Here is a 16,174-nt window from a genome sequence, read left to right on the forward strand (position 1 = left end):
CATATCATATCATCTATACAATACACAATTTGCTAAGTCATAGAATTTATCAGCTATTAATCTAGTTTGCCTATTCAGATTTGCATACCATGTCGCTACCATCCTTCTATTGACTATCTTTAATACTTACATTTTTATGCAATGTATTAAGTCACATTAGGCTCCTATTCATTATAATGCAATTTCTTTGAGTATTCTTATACTACTTTTTCCATTTTATTTCATGTCAATGGTATGGTTAAAATGATGCCTTGAAATATTGAAACTATAATTTGTGTTGGTGTACATACATATATGCATTTTGATATCAATATTTATGTCTATTTACAAGAATGAAACATCTCTTAATGCCATGTTGATGTATACAACATATTGGTAATTATGGTTGGACCTAAAATGCTAAGTATTAAGGATTTAACACATACTTCTTTACATCTATTACCTAGGTTATTTAATCTAAGAGAAAAACCAACATTTTCTTGATAGAAGTACCTAACAGGAAAGATAAATAAGGAAATTGGATCACCAAAATGTATAATTGATCATCTTGGATACATATGCATCCAAGTATAAAGGTAGCTTTCAAGGTGAAAGCATCTACAATTGCAGATATATAAAAGCATATGAATTGTAAAATTTTAGCTCTTAGACAAAGGAAGATTGATTCTCACCTTGTAACAAAGGCATTCGTACGATATATATTCATGCAAAAACAAATATATATTACATCCATTGTAACCATTTAATGAAACATTGCAAATAATATATCTTTGCACAACACATTGAGAAAGCAATTTCATGATATCTATGTAACTAATTGTCTCATATTTATAAAAGTATACTCTTAATTACTGTAAGTGACAAAATATTGAGAGTTGCACACGTTCTTTTAAGTGTTACCACCTTGAAATTAGTAGACTGCTCTCTAAGGTGCATATAGCCAAGTAGCTCATAAGAAACCTTGTATTTTTCTATGACTCCTAGCACATATTCCCCAAAGGGGTCGAGAATATGGAGCCCTTGAGTCTATACATTTATTAAATCTCAATAGCATAGAATGGCCATTGTATAGTAGTTACATTTTTCACGTGGAGCATAAAATTTTTCGCAAATATATTAAACTCCATGAAGCCAAGAACTAGTTCAAAGAATGTACACCTAACTTGGTTCATATCAATTGTAATTTTTATACATATGTTCAAGGAATGTGAGGGTTTGAGATGTACCAAAAGCATGCATGTCATGAAAAGTATATCAGAGGATTATGTAATAAGAATTCTAGGCAAAACTTATGACACAAATTGTATGGTGGGGGGACTTGCTTGAGCTGATGTGCTAAACACACACCATATACACAAGAGGAAGCACACTCAAGAACACAAAAATAGATATGGAGGCCAAAATGTTCTCTTGTTGGTTTCATCTTCTACACAAAGTACAGATAAGATACAACATAAAGGAAAGTGTACTACTAAGTCAAACTTTTATAATTATACTAATTGATTGGCACTATAACTATGCCAATTATAGGTAGATGCAATAGACTAAATATAATAAATAATAAGTTAATGGCCATGTGAGGATCGTAATGACCATTGACATACTAAGTGTAGACATGTGGACCAATGTAACTAGGTGATCCATCATCAATATTCACATATATTGGGCTTGCCATCTCAACACTCTCCCTCAAGCTCAATTGTATCTCTACAACTTCAAGTAAGTTAATTTCTCCTATAAGTAAATTTTTTTCTCAAAAAGTGATAATATACCTCCATGTGTTTTGTCCTAACATGAAACACTAGGTTCCTAGCTAATTGTATGTTGCTCACGGCATTATTATAGTGAATGACAATTGGACCATCTTCCTACACATCCAAATCACCCAATAGCTTTTGCAACCATACCACTTCACATTCTACCATAGCAGCGCCTTTGCACTTAGCCTCTATATTCAATAAAGCAACTACATGTAGCTTTTTATTATTTCATGTAGTTGTTGCACTACTAAGGAAAAACATGAATCCTCTAGTAGATCTTTGTTAGCTAGTCCAATCTACATCTATGTATCCAAATACTTACATATTATTATTTGCCTCATAAAGAAGTCCAGAATGCAAAGTGGACTTCACATACATCAATATGCATTTAATTGCAACCAAATTCGGCTTTCTAGGTATTTTCATAAACTAATTGACAAGGCCAATGGCACAACTTAAGTCTAGCCTTGTGATAGTCATGTAAATTAGACTCTATGCTGCTATCCTCTTGAACATAGTAGGGTCTTTTATCTCATCCCCAACTTCACATTTTTCTCCAATTGCACTAAAAGAAGCTTACACATTGTCATACCATATTTGGACAACATATCCAAGCCATACTGCCTTTGGGACATCCATATACCATCATCATAATTGATCACCTCATTACCAAGAAAGTACCTCAGCTCACCAAATCCTTCATCTCAAACTTCTTCAAGTGGTTCTTGACTTTTGCAATCCCATTGTCAGTATCACCCTATAATGATCAGGTCATCCGCATAGAAGATGACTATAATAATCAAACCTACATCTTCCTCTCTTACATAAAGTGAGTGATCAATATCAAAAATATAAAAGTCAATGTTGACAATATACTCTCTGATCTTGTCAGCTGCTCTAGGTGGTTGCTTCAACCCATAGAGTGTCTTCTTTAACCTACACATATATGTGGAATTTTCTAAATATTCATAACTTGTTGGCTACTCCATATACCATTCTTGCAATTCACCATGGAAAAAGAAATTATTTGCATCCATTGGCTTTGAAATCTAACCTTTGGCTACTACTAAAGTAGTTACACATCTAAAAATTGCCATCCTAGCAACTGGAATGAATGTCTCCTCATAATCTATGCCATATATTTGAACATAGCCTTTTATAACCAACCTAGTCTTATACCTCCTAATAGAAACATCTACACTATACTTAATTTTGTAGACCCACTTATAGCTAATAGCTTTCTTGCCCTTAGATATTGGTACTAGATCCCAAGTCTTATTGGCTTCTAATGTAGCCATTTCATCATCCATTAACTGCATCCCAATGAACATGAGCAACAAGATTCTCAAGATAAGATGGCTCAACTCCCTCAATTATCTTTACCATATAATCATTATGGTGAGTTGTATAACCTTCAAAATCAAGTATTTTAATAAGGTATCTGACCTTGCTAGATGTGCATACAACTGGATCACTTAGTGGGGCCTTTACATTACTATGTGCTCTCTGTACACTTGATGTCCTAACTGAAGGAATACTCAGCTCATCATCCAAACTCTATAAACCACTAGAATCTCTATCAAACCCAAATAACTAGTAGATGAATCATTACCATCTAACACTTTCTTGTTCCCTTTGTCTTTACTTGCAACACTAGTAGATGCACCTAAAGATGTGGTATTGCACCTTACCCAAACCAAGGGCTAACTATAGATGCAGTACCGGATGATGTTTCTAGTCCCTCTATGATTATTGCTTTTCTTTTTGTATATAATTATCATGATCATCATCATCTAATGCATCACCACTAGATGCATACCAGTTGCTAATCTCATAAAGAGTAACATCCTTGCTCACTCTAAACTCACTTGTGATAGGGTTATAACAATGATACCCTTTCTGTTCTAAAGAGTATCCAATAAAAATACATTTTCTAGATGTTAGATCAAGCTTCTTTCATAGCTCAATTGGCAAATGAACATCTGCAATACAACCAAAAATTTCAAGTATGACGGGAGTTATATTCATAATGTAGACACTAGTATGAAATGCTTCAAAACAAAAATACTTTGACATATTCTTTTTGGTCATTAATGTATGTGCAACTTCTATATATTTTTTATTTCTACTGTCTATAAAGCAAACTCTCTCTTTATCCCATGAGATCTCAAGAAGTCATTGAATTCATTAAAGAGGTACACATTTAACATTTGGATAATTCCTCGAAAATTCTTGGCTGCCACACCACATATAGCTAAATCTTGAGGGGGCACTCTCTTTAGGAAATCAACTTCCTATCAAATTGTGTTGCTTCTTAAGGAAATTGATATCAACAACTATTTTCTTATATTGTTCAAAGATCATGTCAGTATAGCGCTTCATCATATCCTTAATTTTGCTAAGGACATTCAAGGCACTTGAATCATAGTCGTGATCGTCTACTTGCCATTCCATTGGCCTAACCACTTAATTGGAAATCAGCTACTGATTCCCTAGAACAACATTGGAATTTGTTGTTTGTCTTCCAACATTTGGTGGAGCCATCTAGCTAACCATAGGCCTGGTCACACTAGGAGGAGTTGGCAACATGGGCAGATTCTGAATCATGCTTCCTCTCCCATCTGCAGAGCATTGGGAGTACTCATGGGTGTCCCTTGACCTCCATTTGTCAATGCCAAAGTATTTCTAACACCTAGACTTGGATTCTAGTTTGCCCTAGTGGTATCCCTAGTGGTATAGGCCGCTTGTAACCATTCACAACTTTACCTCCTCCACTTGTGTAATAGCCGTATCAATGTCGGCAAGAGCAACACTACTCAATTACACTTGGATATTAAAGTCTAGCAGCCCATGCAAAAAGAATTGTAGCTGAGGCAATAGCTGGAATGGGAATATAATTCTGCAACTTACTAAATACTTCCTTTAATTTCTTGGCATAGCCTCGAACATTCTTGTGAGGTTTTTTTTTTTCGTGTTATATTGAGAACATGTAGCCAATATTGACCTCCAATTTCGGGGTAAACTCTCTTCAAAAGGCTGTAAAAAATAGATCAATAGTAGTTATGGTCCCATCATCTAGGCTATGATACCATATTGCAACTTGTCCTTTTAGAGTCATATTAAAAAACATCATCAAGTGTCCTTGAACTTTGTTAACCTCCTGATGATCTAGAGCCCAAAACTTATGTGTAGGTGTAGGTACACTCCATGACCACCCCATTCCCAATTATATACCCCTTGACAGGAGACACATTCATTGATCAAAATACCCATGTATGGCACTTGATATGTATGTAGTCACCAATGCAATATATATTGGCACACTAAGGCTTCCATATACAGTGTTAGTAGAGTAAAATGATAATTAAATGTGCTTGGGATCATGCTCAGTATGTTATGTATGCTAGTCACCATGATGCTTAGGCTCCTTGGCCCTTGAGCAACTCATATAGTGTGAAATTGAGTCAAGATAGGAAGTGTTTTAGCTAGGGAAATTTAGGGACAATCATAGAAATCTTGTTATAGTATATTAATTCTGAGAGAGAACCCTATAGCTCCTCTCAAATATAGCATTTTTTTCTTCAATTTAAATAAAATATCTCCCCAATCAGAGTTATGATCTAAAATTTATGGCCATTTTTGTGCACTAAGGTCATAGTGGATAGGGTGCAGAAGACAGAGTTCCAAGATATGAAAATAGATAAGAGAGAAGAGAGGTGACGAGGCCAAGAGCACATACACATAAAAGCAATGGAGACTTAGGCACATAGAGAGATAGGTTTGAAATCATCAACATCTTCTTTCTTCTTCTTCCATGCAAAAGAACTAATTCTACTACATGCTAAAAGACTAATACAAAAGTACACAACATATGTGCACGTAATCACTCAATGTGAACCCACTAAGAAAGAAAGAGGTGGCACAATTAATGTGCCATAACTAAGGATATACTATGTGGGTATAGTTCAACTATAGAATTAGTGGTGTATCCATACATTAGTCATCTAACATGCCAGTGAATAATATTGTGCCACATCACCAAGGCATGTAGTGGATGCCAACTCATGTAGAGCTCAACATCTCAACACTCCTCCTCGAGCTCATCATCATCAGCTCATGAACTCCAAGCATAACCCTAAAGTCTTGAAGCTTCTTTTGTCCCGAGACCTTGGTAAAAATATATGTAGCTTGATCCTCTATGGTGCTAACATAAATCAAGCCAATATCATCTACTAGAACCCGCTCCCAAATAAAATGGTAATGGACCTCTATGTGTCTGGTCCAGAAGTGATACATTGAGTTACTAGCTAATTGAATGCTACTAAAATTATCATAATAGATAATAACCTTATTATCCATGTGCATCTCCAAATCACCAAGTAGCTTATGTAACCAAGATACCTCACATGCTACAAGTGCAGCACCTTTATACTAGACCCAAGGCAATCATCAACTATTCTTTGCTGCTCTAAGTAATAGTACCACTGCCAAAGGAAAATATAAAACCACTAATAGATCTCATGTTTGAAATATTACCAGCCTAATCTGCATCTATGTAGCCATGCAAGTCCAATGGTACACTTATACCATAGAATAATACATAGCACAAGGTGGACTTGACATAGCACAATGTGTGCCAGACACTGTATCCAAATGTGGCTTCCGTGAAGTTGCATTAACTAACTCTCCAAACCAAATGTGTAGTTTAGGTCTGGTGGCCTAGTGATTGTTAAATAGATAAGACTATCCGCAATCTTCTTATACATAGTGACATCCTCAATCAAGCCACTCTTATGTGGACTAAGCTTAGCATTAATATCCAAAGGTATAGAAATAAGCTTGCAATCATCCATACTATACTTCTTCAACATATCCAACACATACTATCTCTGTAATAATTATATAATATACACTTTGGAGTCTTGATTATCTCTATGCCAAGAAAGTAACATAGCTCTCCTAGATCCTTCATCTCAAATTTAGCCTTGAGAAGACCCTTGACATTATAAAATGGCATAGTCTTGTAGGAGAATTTTACTCAAGAATGCATTTTTAACATCCATTTGATGCATGATCCAACTTTTTGATACAGTCACTATTACAATAGCCCTTATAGTGGCCATTTTATCCACTTGAGTAAAATTCTCCTCATAATAAATGCCATGAATCAAGGCATACCCTTTTGCACCAGTTGTGCCTTATAGCACTCAATATATCCATCTTCTATTTCATGATTCTGATACTCATTATCCATTGCATCCTCAAAACAAGTGCCTTCCACATCCTTAGCCATGTATGCATAGTGATGAGCTACATAGCTATCATATGTAAATCACTAATTAGCTTTCTCGCTCTACTTGACTTGTATGGACCTGGATCACTACCAAGTGCTTTAGCATCCTCTTGTGCATTCTACACACTAGGTGATTTAATAGATGGAATCCCAAACTCCTCATCCAATCTTTTCTTAGAGCCATCTAAATTAGCATCAACATGAGAGAAACCTAATACAACCCCAACTATATCCTACACATTACTATACCAACTACTCATTTTATAAAAAACAACATTCCTACAAACTCTCAACTCATGTGTAACAGGTTTATAACATCTATATCTCTTTTTCTTATGAGAATATCTAAGAAATCCACATTTTTCCACTTTGGGATCCAATATATTGTATAACTCATCAGGAATATGTACATAAGTAATACATCCAAATACTTTTAGATGAGACAAATTTGGCCTTCTTCCTGTAAACTTCTCTTCGAGTGTCATATCATATAGAATAGCAATGGTTGTCCTATTTATAATATATACAACAGTAGCAACTACTTCAACCCAATAGTAATGAGGCAATTTTCTTTTTGACATCAATGCACGAGCCATCTTTGTAATATGCCTTTTTTTTTCTCAGTAACTCCATTTTGTTGTGCAACATATCTACATGTATGTTACCTCTGTATACTATTTTTTTGCAAGAAATCAAAAAACTCATTGGAGAGATATTCTCCCCCTCCATTCAATCTTAGGTATATAATATGCAACACTCAACCAAAGCCTTGAAGATTTTAAAGTAAGTGAACACCTCACTTTTCTCATGCATAGAGTAAACCCATACTTTGTGAGTATGATTATCAATGAATGAAGCATAATACATGCAACCACTCAAAGTTGTAGTCTTTCTAGGACCCCGCACATTGGAATGTATCAATTCAAGTGGCTTCTTGTGCATACATGCTTTTCATGTAGAAACACATGCCTTTCTTGCTTTTCAAGTTGACATTCTTCACGTACTTTGTGTATCCCATCAACTGTAAACTTAGGCAACCAATCCACAATCTGTTTTGACAGCATGTCTTCCAACCACTGCACATTCACCTGACTAATTTTCTTCTACTAAATTTTAATATCAATGACAACACCTGAACCTTGTGCAAATATGGCAACATACATTTTAGGTAGACTTACATCAAGAATAAACAATGTGCTAGTGAATTTTCCTTTTGCAATCAACTTGTAATCATTTTTTAGATCTTTTGCATAACAGCAATCAGATGTGAACCAAACCTACAATCCTTATTATAGCATTTAACCAACAAAAACCAAATTTTTTGTAATATTTGATTCATATAGCATATCAACCAAGTACTTAGTATTGCCATCCTACATACTCAAAGGGACATTTCCAACATGAGTAATGGTGAGTTGTATTATCCCTATCTCCACATACCCTAAGACTGTGGATTGTATATCTCTCTAAACCACTCTCCATGAGAAATCATGGTTAGAGGCACCTAAATCTTCATACCATAAATCATTATTTGATGAACCACTAGTAGTCATAGTGTCCACAAAGTGCTACATAGCAAACAATTGTTCACTTCTGCCATCATTGTTTCTACTATACTAGATGCATGGTTACCTTGCTTCTTTTTTCTATTTCTAATTTCAGAGAAGGATAGAAGCTTGCTTGGAAGTGAGCTATAGCATAGAGCAAGAGCAAGAGCAAGAAGAGAGAGAGACACAAATGGGAACTCCAATAGTCACAATTTGTGACCGGGCCTTCCTTTATTCAAACTGTCACTAAAAGAATCAAGAATAAAGTGACAATGACAACCACCCACCACCTGCAGTGTGCAGTGGCGCGTACTATCAGTGTAGTAATACACGTGTAGCTAGGCAAAGGCACCTTTACCCCCAAAAACCTCCCACTTAAAGGCCAATCTACCCCAGTGAGAAGTGAAAAGAAAAAAGAAAAGATAGTACAATGTACACATGTACAATAGGATGAGGAAAAATGTCATCTCATCCAATGCCCATCAATCTCTGAGGAACGCAAAGCGCTCAGTAGTGAGGCTTTTCGTAAGCAAATCTGCAAGATTTTAGTCGGCGGAGATCTTGACAAGGTCAACTGACTTGTCCTCCATGACCCCACGTATGAAGTGATACCTCATCTCAATGTGTTTTGTCTTTGCATGGAAGACTAGATTCTTGGCTAGTTGAATAGAACTCATAGAATCCAAATGCAGCATAGGGGTAGCATTAATCCCAAGGTCATGAACCAAACGGCCCAACCATATGGCCTCCTTGCAAGCCTCAGTGTGACCGCAACATACTTGGCCTTAGTGGTAGAGAGAGCCATATACTTCTAAACCCTGGACATCTAAGAAATAGCATCTCCAGCATAGGTGAAGACATAGCCGAAAGTGGACTTCCTACTATCTGCATGTCCTGCATAATCAGAGTCTGTGTACTCCACAACTCTTGTATCTTGGCTGCCATAGCAAATACACAGATCTGTTGTGCCCTTCAAGTATCTCATGATACCCTTGATGGCATCCCAATGCGTCTTGCCAAGTGTAGCCATATAGCATGCCACAATACCAACTGCAAAGACAATATCTGGATAAGTGGCTATCATCCCATACATCAAACTGTCCATGGCTAATGCATAAGGGATCTTGGCCATCTCAGCCCTCTACTCATCCATCTGTGGACAATCGGCCTGTGAAACCTTCACATAAGAAGGAAATGGACAATCAATAGGCTTTATGTCCTGCATGCGGAAACACTCAATGTCTTTATGAATGTACTCCCTTTGGGAGAGGTAGAGTAGTCCCTGATGTCTGTCACGCTTAATGCACATATCAAGAATGTGAGAGGCATGTCCCAAATCCTTCATCTCAAAGCTCTTCTTCAATTGAGATTTAAGAGCATCCAGCTCATCATGAGCTTTTCCTACTATCAGTATATCATCCACATAAAGTACCAAAATAAGCAAGGATCCATCACAAGATTTCTTCTTGTAAAGGTACAGATCCATAGCACTCCTAATGTAGCCTTATGAATGTTGAGATATCGACCTCCACTCCTGATATGCCAGGGTGACCGTTGTATATTTATGTCACCGACTTGTCTGTTGTTGCAGATGCGATTGGTACACTGCCTATGAATAATAGCTAGATGACAGCTATCCTTATCTGCTCTAGTTCGTGGCTTAGTTAGTATGCCACCTTAGCTAGTTGAGTTTGGTTTGAGACCCATATATAGGGTTCTTCTATTTCTATGTACATGAGTTCTTTTGGCTTACACAACTAAGAAGAGGAAAACTATTTTCAACCTCCACCCTTATGTGTATTCCCCCATTGTGCAAGCAAGAAAGATACAAGTGAGACTCCTTCCTTCTCTCCCACAATTTTGACATGGTATCGGAGCCTTGTTCGTGGTAAGGAGCTCAAGAAAGCAAGCCAAGCTCGTGGTGTTCTGGTAAGAGAAGCAGTGTTGCTTTCATTTTCTGTTTTGGGAGCAGATCTCTACAGGTAGCATAGCCGAAAATTGCAAGAGTGCATTGTCTCAGGTTGAGACACCCTTCGCGGTGAAGCAAGAGGGTAGTATATGCTGCGGGAAAGGCCTTTAGCCCTTGGTGACCCTGTTTTTTTTATTTGAGGCCATTTCGGGGCCTGTTTTGAAGGCGGAAGTTTTCTACACGCACTTAGGAAAAGGCCCAGTTTTATGCTGTGCAGCCATTGTTGTATAGGTCGGTGAAAAGTTACTGTAGAAATTGCATCGTATGCTTGTGCACGGAGACATTGGGAGTTATAGAATCATCCTTGTTGCCTATTGATGCAAAATCGTCACTAGGAAGTGACTGTGTGGTCAAATACCACTTTCGTCAGTTTTGCAGATTTACCCTTGTGAGGCTAAAGCTGTGTTCTTTGCAGTGACAGAATTTTTTGCAGTGTTCTGTAATGGCGTCTGATTCTCTTTCACAGATTGTCACTGAAAAGCTTGACAAGAACAACTCCCAAGTATGGAAGTTTAGAATGACGAACTTCCTTATGGAAAAAGGATATTGGAAATTTGCTGCAGAAAATGAAGAAGAACCAGTTCTTCCTGATGTTCCCAATTAACAGCAAATGCAGGCATTTAAAGCATGGCATGAGAGAGCCAGGAAAGTTATGTATTGGCTGTCTATCAGCATTTCAGACTCTATGATTGTGCATATTCAAGATGCAAGTACGCCAAAGGAGGCATGGGATACTTTGTCAAGAATGTATAGCACAAATACGCAAGCCAGGAAAATGCAGCTCAAGCAAGAGTTGCATAATGTGCAAAGAGAAAATATGAGCATCAATGACTACCACATGAAGGTGAAGAAGATTGCAGATGCACTTGCTTCCATTGGGTTGCCAGTGGAAGATGATGATTTAGTTTCTGTGACCTTGAATGGTCTAGGAAAGGATTATGCACAGTTCCGAACATCCATTTTCGTCCGTGAAAAATTTCCTGATTTTGAGGAGTTGATTGCTCTTCTAATTTCTGAGGAGCAGAGAAATGGTGGTGCATCTTCTTCAGGAGGAACTTCAAAAGAAGCTGTCTTCTACTCAAATGCTGGAAGAGGTAGAGGCAGAGGTAGAGGAGGCCGATCTGGAGGCCGTGGTAGAAATCAGAATATACAGCAAACTCAAGAAAACCAGTCCTATGGAGGAGGACGTGGTAACTCTAGAGGCAGGGGGAGACAAAGAGGTCGTGGTGGATGGCAAAGAGGCCAAAATGCAAACAACAATGTTGATTGCTACTACTGTGGTAAAATGGGTCATATGGCTAAAGACTGCTATAAAAAGCAGAATGACATCATGAATGGGAAATTGCAACAAGGGAATTATGCATCTTCTAGTAGACAGGGTGATGACAGAAATGAGCATTTGTTTATGGTGCAACACATGAACAATTCTGTGACAAGTGCAGAAGAAAGCAACGATGTGTGGTATGTTTACTCAAGTCCATCAAACCACATGACAGGTCATGCAAAATGGATGGAGGATGCAAGGAAAATGGAAAAACCAAGATTTGTGGAGACTGGTGATGATACTGCACATCCTATTGTGCAGATTGGAAAAATTCCTTTATCTATGCAGGATGGGAAAAAGAAATACCTGTCCGATGTATTTCATGTCCCGAATATCACCAAGAATCTGGTTTCTATTGGTCAAATGGTTGAGAAGGGCTTGCATGTCAGATTTAATCCTCATGGATGCTTTGTTGAGGATATGAAAAATAAAGGTCGCATGTATTGTTGAGGAAAGAAGAAGGGAAAAATGTTTACGTTGGATGCAAACATGTCTGAATTGAGTGCAGCAATGTTTGCACATGGGACTGATGTAGTTGCAGATATTGATATCTGGCATAAACGCATTGGTCATGTTAATGTACAGCGACTTAAATCAATGCAGGCCCTAAATATTGTTGCAGGATTGCCTAAATTCAAGGTTGCAGAAATGCATAAGATATGTGAAGCCTGTCAGTTTGGAAAACAGGCAAGGAAACCATTTCCTAGACATGTTCAAGAGAGTAAGAAGCCATTGGAATTAATCCACTCTGATGTGTGGACTACTAAAGCTGCATCTCTTGGAGGCTGTCATTATTTTGTCACTTTTATTGATGACTATAGTAGAAAAGTTTGGGTGTATTTTATGAAAAAGAAAAGTGAAGTTTTTGGGCGTTTCAAATCTCTTAAAGCTATGGTTGAAAAAGAAATAGACCTGCAAATAAAATGCCTAAGGTCAGATGGAGAGGGAGAGTACCTCTCAAATGAGTTTGCAAGGTTCCTGCAAGAGCTTGGCATAAAGCAGCAATATTCATGCAGTCATACCCCACAGCAAAATGGAATTGCAGAAAGGAAAAACAGGCATATTGGAGAGGTATCTCATGCCATGCTCAAAGAAAAAGACTTGCCAGATTTTTACTAGGCTGAAGCAGTTGCTACATTAGTCTACATAATGAACATGACTCCCACTACAGCAATACATGGGATGACTCCAGAGGAGAGGTATACTGATAGGAAACTAGATATTTCTCATTTGAAAATTTTTGGTTGCATTGCCTATGTTCATGTGCCAGATGAGTTGAGATCCAAGTTGGATCCAAAAGCTGAGAAGGGCATCTTTATTGGTTACTCTCTACAGCAGAAAGGGTATAGATGCTATAACCCTTCTACTCATAAGTTTACAGTGAGCAGAGATGTTGTTTTTTATGAGATGAGTAGATGGTATAAACTAGTATATATAATTGATGATGTAGATGCACAAAGTGGTAATGTTGCACAGAATTCACAGCAACAGTCACAAAATATTAGTGGACCTGGAGCGTCCTCTAGCAGTGGTTCACATTCTTTGCCATGGACAGGCAGATTGAGATCAGGAGAATCTTCTCAAAGCAATGTAGATAGTGGTATGCAAGTATCACGAAAAGGAAAAGAGAAGGTTGATCAACCAATGTTTGATGTGAATGTAGGTCACTCTTATGTGGATGGTGAATCCAGTGGCTCAGAACAGAGCATTGATGATGAGTTGGGTATTCCTTCTATTGTTGCACCTGGAGTAAGGAAGACCAAGGATGTTTTGAGAGCACCTAGGAGTGAACCTACTTTGCGCAGGTCTAGCAGAGCTAGGTATCCTGTGGATAGGCTCAAATATCATGGATTTTCAGCCATTCACTATGCCTATATGGTCAAAGTGATACAGGAACTAGAACCCACTTCTTTTGAACAAGCCATTGGAAAAGAAAAATGGGAGAAAGCCATGGATGAAGAAATGGATGCCTTGGAAGCAAATGCTACATGGAAATTAGTACCTTTTCCTAAAGGTAAGAATGCAATTGGCTGTAAGTGGGTTTATAAGGTGATGCACAATGTAGATGGTTCTGTGAATAGATACAAGGCAAGATTAGTAATCAAGGGGTATGCACAAACATATGGCATTGACTATGAAGAATCATTCAGTCCGGTTGCAAGGATGGCAACCATAAGAGCAGCCATTGCTATGGTTGCATCAAAGGAATGGTCTTTACATCAGATGGATGTAAAGAATGCCTTCTTGCATGGTGATTTGCAAGAAGAGGTCTACATGGAGCAGCCACCAGGTTATGTGCATGCTGTTCATCCTGAGTTTGTTTGCAGGTTGAAGAAAGCATTGTATGGCTTGAAGCAAGCACCTAGAGCATGGTCTGACAAGATAGGACAATATCTTGTCACTATTGGCTTTCAGATTTCCAAGGCAGACTTCTCACTTTATGTGAGAAAAATAGAGAAAGGTATTATGCTACTTGTCATTTATGTTGATGATTTGATTATGACAGCTGACAGTGATGAAGATATCCTTCATGTGAAAATGCTATTGAAGCAGAAGTTTGAGATGAAGGATTTGGGAGAGCTACGTTATTTCTTGGGCATTGAGGTGATTAGATCACCAAGTGGGATACAGCTCTTGCAGAGGCAGTATGGATTGGACATGCTGTCCAAATATGGGATGACAGGCTGTAAGCCTATTTCAGTTCCTTTGGAGCAAAATGTGAAGCTGAGCGCAGATGCAAGTGAGCTTCTGGAAGACCCTACTATGTACAGACGCATAGTATGAAGCTTGATTTATATGACTATTACCAAGCCAAATTTGAGCTATGTTGTTGGACTGGTAAGTTAGTTTATGCAAGCTCCAAGGAAACCGCATTTGGATGCGGCTAGACGCATACTCAGGTATGTGAAGTCCACATTGCAGTATGGACTACTTTATGAGACTGGGGTTCATATACATTTGCATGGATACACTGATGCTGATTGGACTGGTAGTATTTCTGATAAACGATCTACCAGTGGGTATGTGTTCTCTTTTGGGAGTGTTGCAGTCACTTGGAGCAGCAAGAAACAGCCTATAGTTGCCTTGTCGAGCACAGAGGCTGAGTATAGGGGTGCAGCAATGGCTGCATGTGAGGTAGCTTGGTTGCATAAGATACTTTATGATATGCATCAGTCTATAGATGGGCCAATTGTCATTTATTGTGACAACATGAGTAGTATACACTTGGCAAATAACCCAGTCTATCATGCTAGAACAAAGCACATTGAGGTGCATTATCACTATGTGCGAGAGAGGGTTTTACTAGGTCTTATTGATCTAGTTTATGTCAGCATAGAGGATCAGGTAGTTGACATATTTACGAAGGCATTGGGCAGAGAGAAGCTGCGCAAGTTCAGAGACCTGCTTGGTGTGCAGGAATTGGGATTGAGCTCGAGGGGGAGTGTTGAGATATCGAGCTCCACTCGTGATATGCCAGGGTGACCGTTATGTATTTATGTCACCGACTTGTCAGTTGCAGATGCGGTTGGTACACCGCCTATGAATAATAGCTAAATGACAGCTATCCTTATCTACTCTAGTTCGTGGCTCAGCTAGTATGCCACCTTAGTTAGTTGAGTTTGGTTCTTCTATTTCTATGTACGTGAGTTATTTTGGATTACATAACTAAGAAGAGGAAAACTGTTTTCAGCCTCCATCCTTGTGTGTATTCCCCCATTGTGCAAGCAAGAAAGCTACAAGTGAGACTCCTTCCTTCTCTCCCACAATCTTGGCAATGACTGCATAAAGTCATCAAACTTATGATACCACTCCCTAGGTGCTTGCTTCAAGCCATAAAGACTTTTCTTTAGTTTGCACACTAGGTGCTCCCTGCCAGGTTCTGCAAAGCCCTTAGGCTGCTCCATGTATATCTCATCATACAAATCCCCATGCAAGAATGTAGTCTTGACATCCATCTGGTACAAGTCCAAGTCAAGCTGTGCGACTAAGGCCAAAACCAAGCGTAGAGTGGTCATCTTGACCACAGGAGAAAAGACTTCATCAAAGTCAACTCCATGCTCCTATTTAAAACCCTTAGCAACAAGTCTTGCCTTATAAGCCAGCTTGGGATTTCCAGGGGTACTTTTCAACTTGTACACCCATTTGCATGTCAAAGCCTTCTTGCCCTGAGGTAGTGCAACCAAATCCCAAGTCATATTCTTGTGTAGGAGTCTATCTCAGATTGCATAGCCCTCTCCCATGAGTGACTATCACCTATGCATAGCCTCATGATAGGTGAGA

The sequence above is a fragment of the Lygodium microphyllum genome, chromosome 19 (genome assembly GCF_053477565.2).
Source record: "Lygodium microphyllum isolate KBCC chromosome 19, Lygodium_microphyllum_v1.1.10, whole genome shotgun sequence".
NCBI classification, from domain to species: Eukaryota; Viridiplantae; Streptophyta; class Polypodiopsida; order Schizaeales; family Lygodiaceae; genus Lygodium; species Lygodium microphyllum.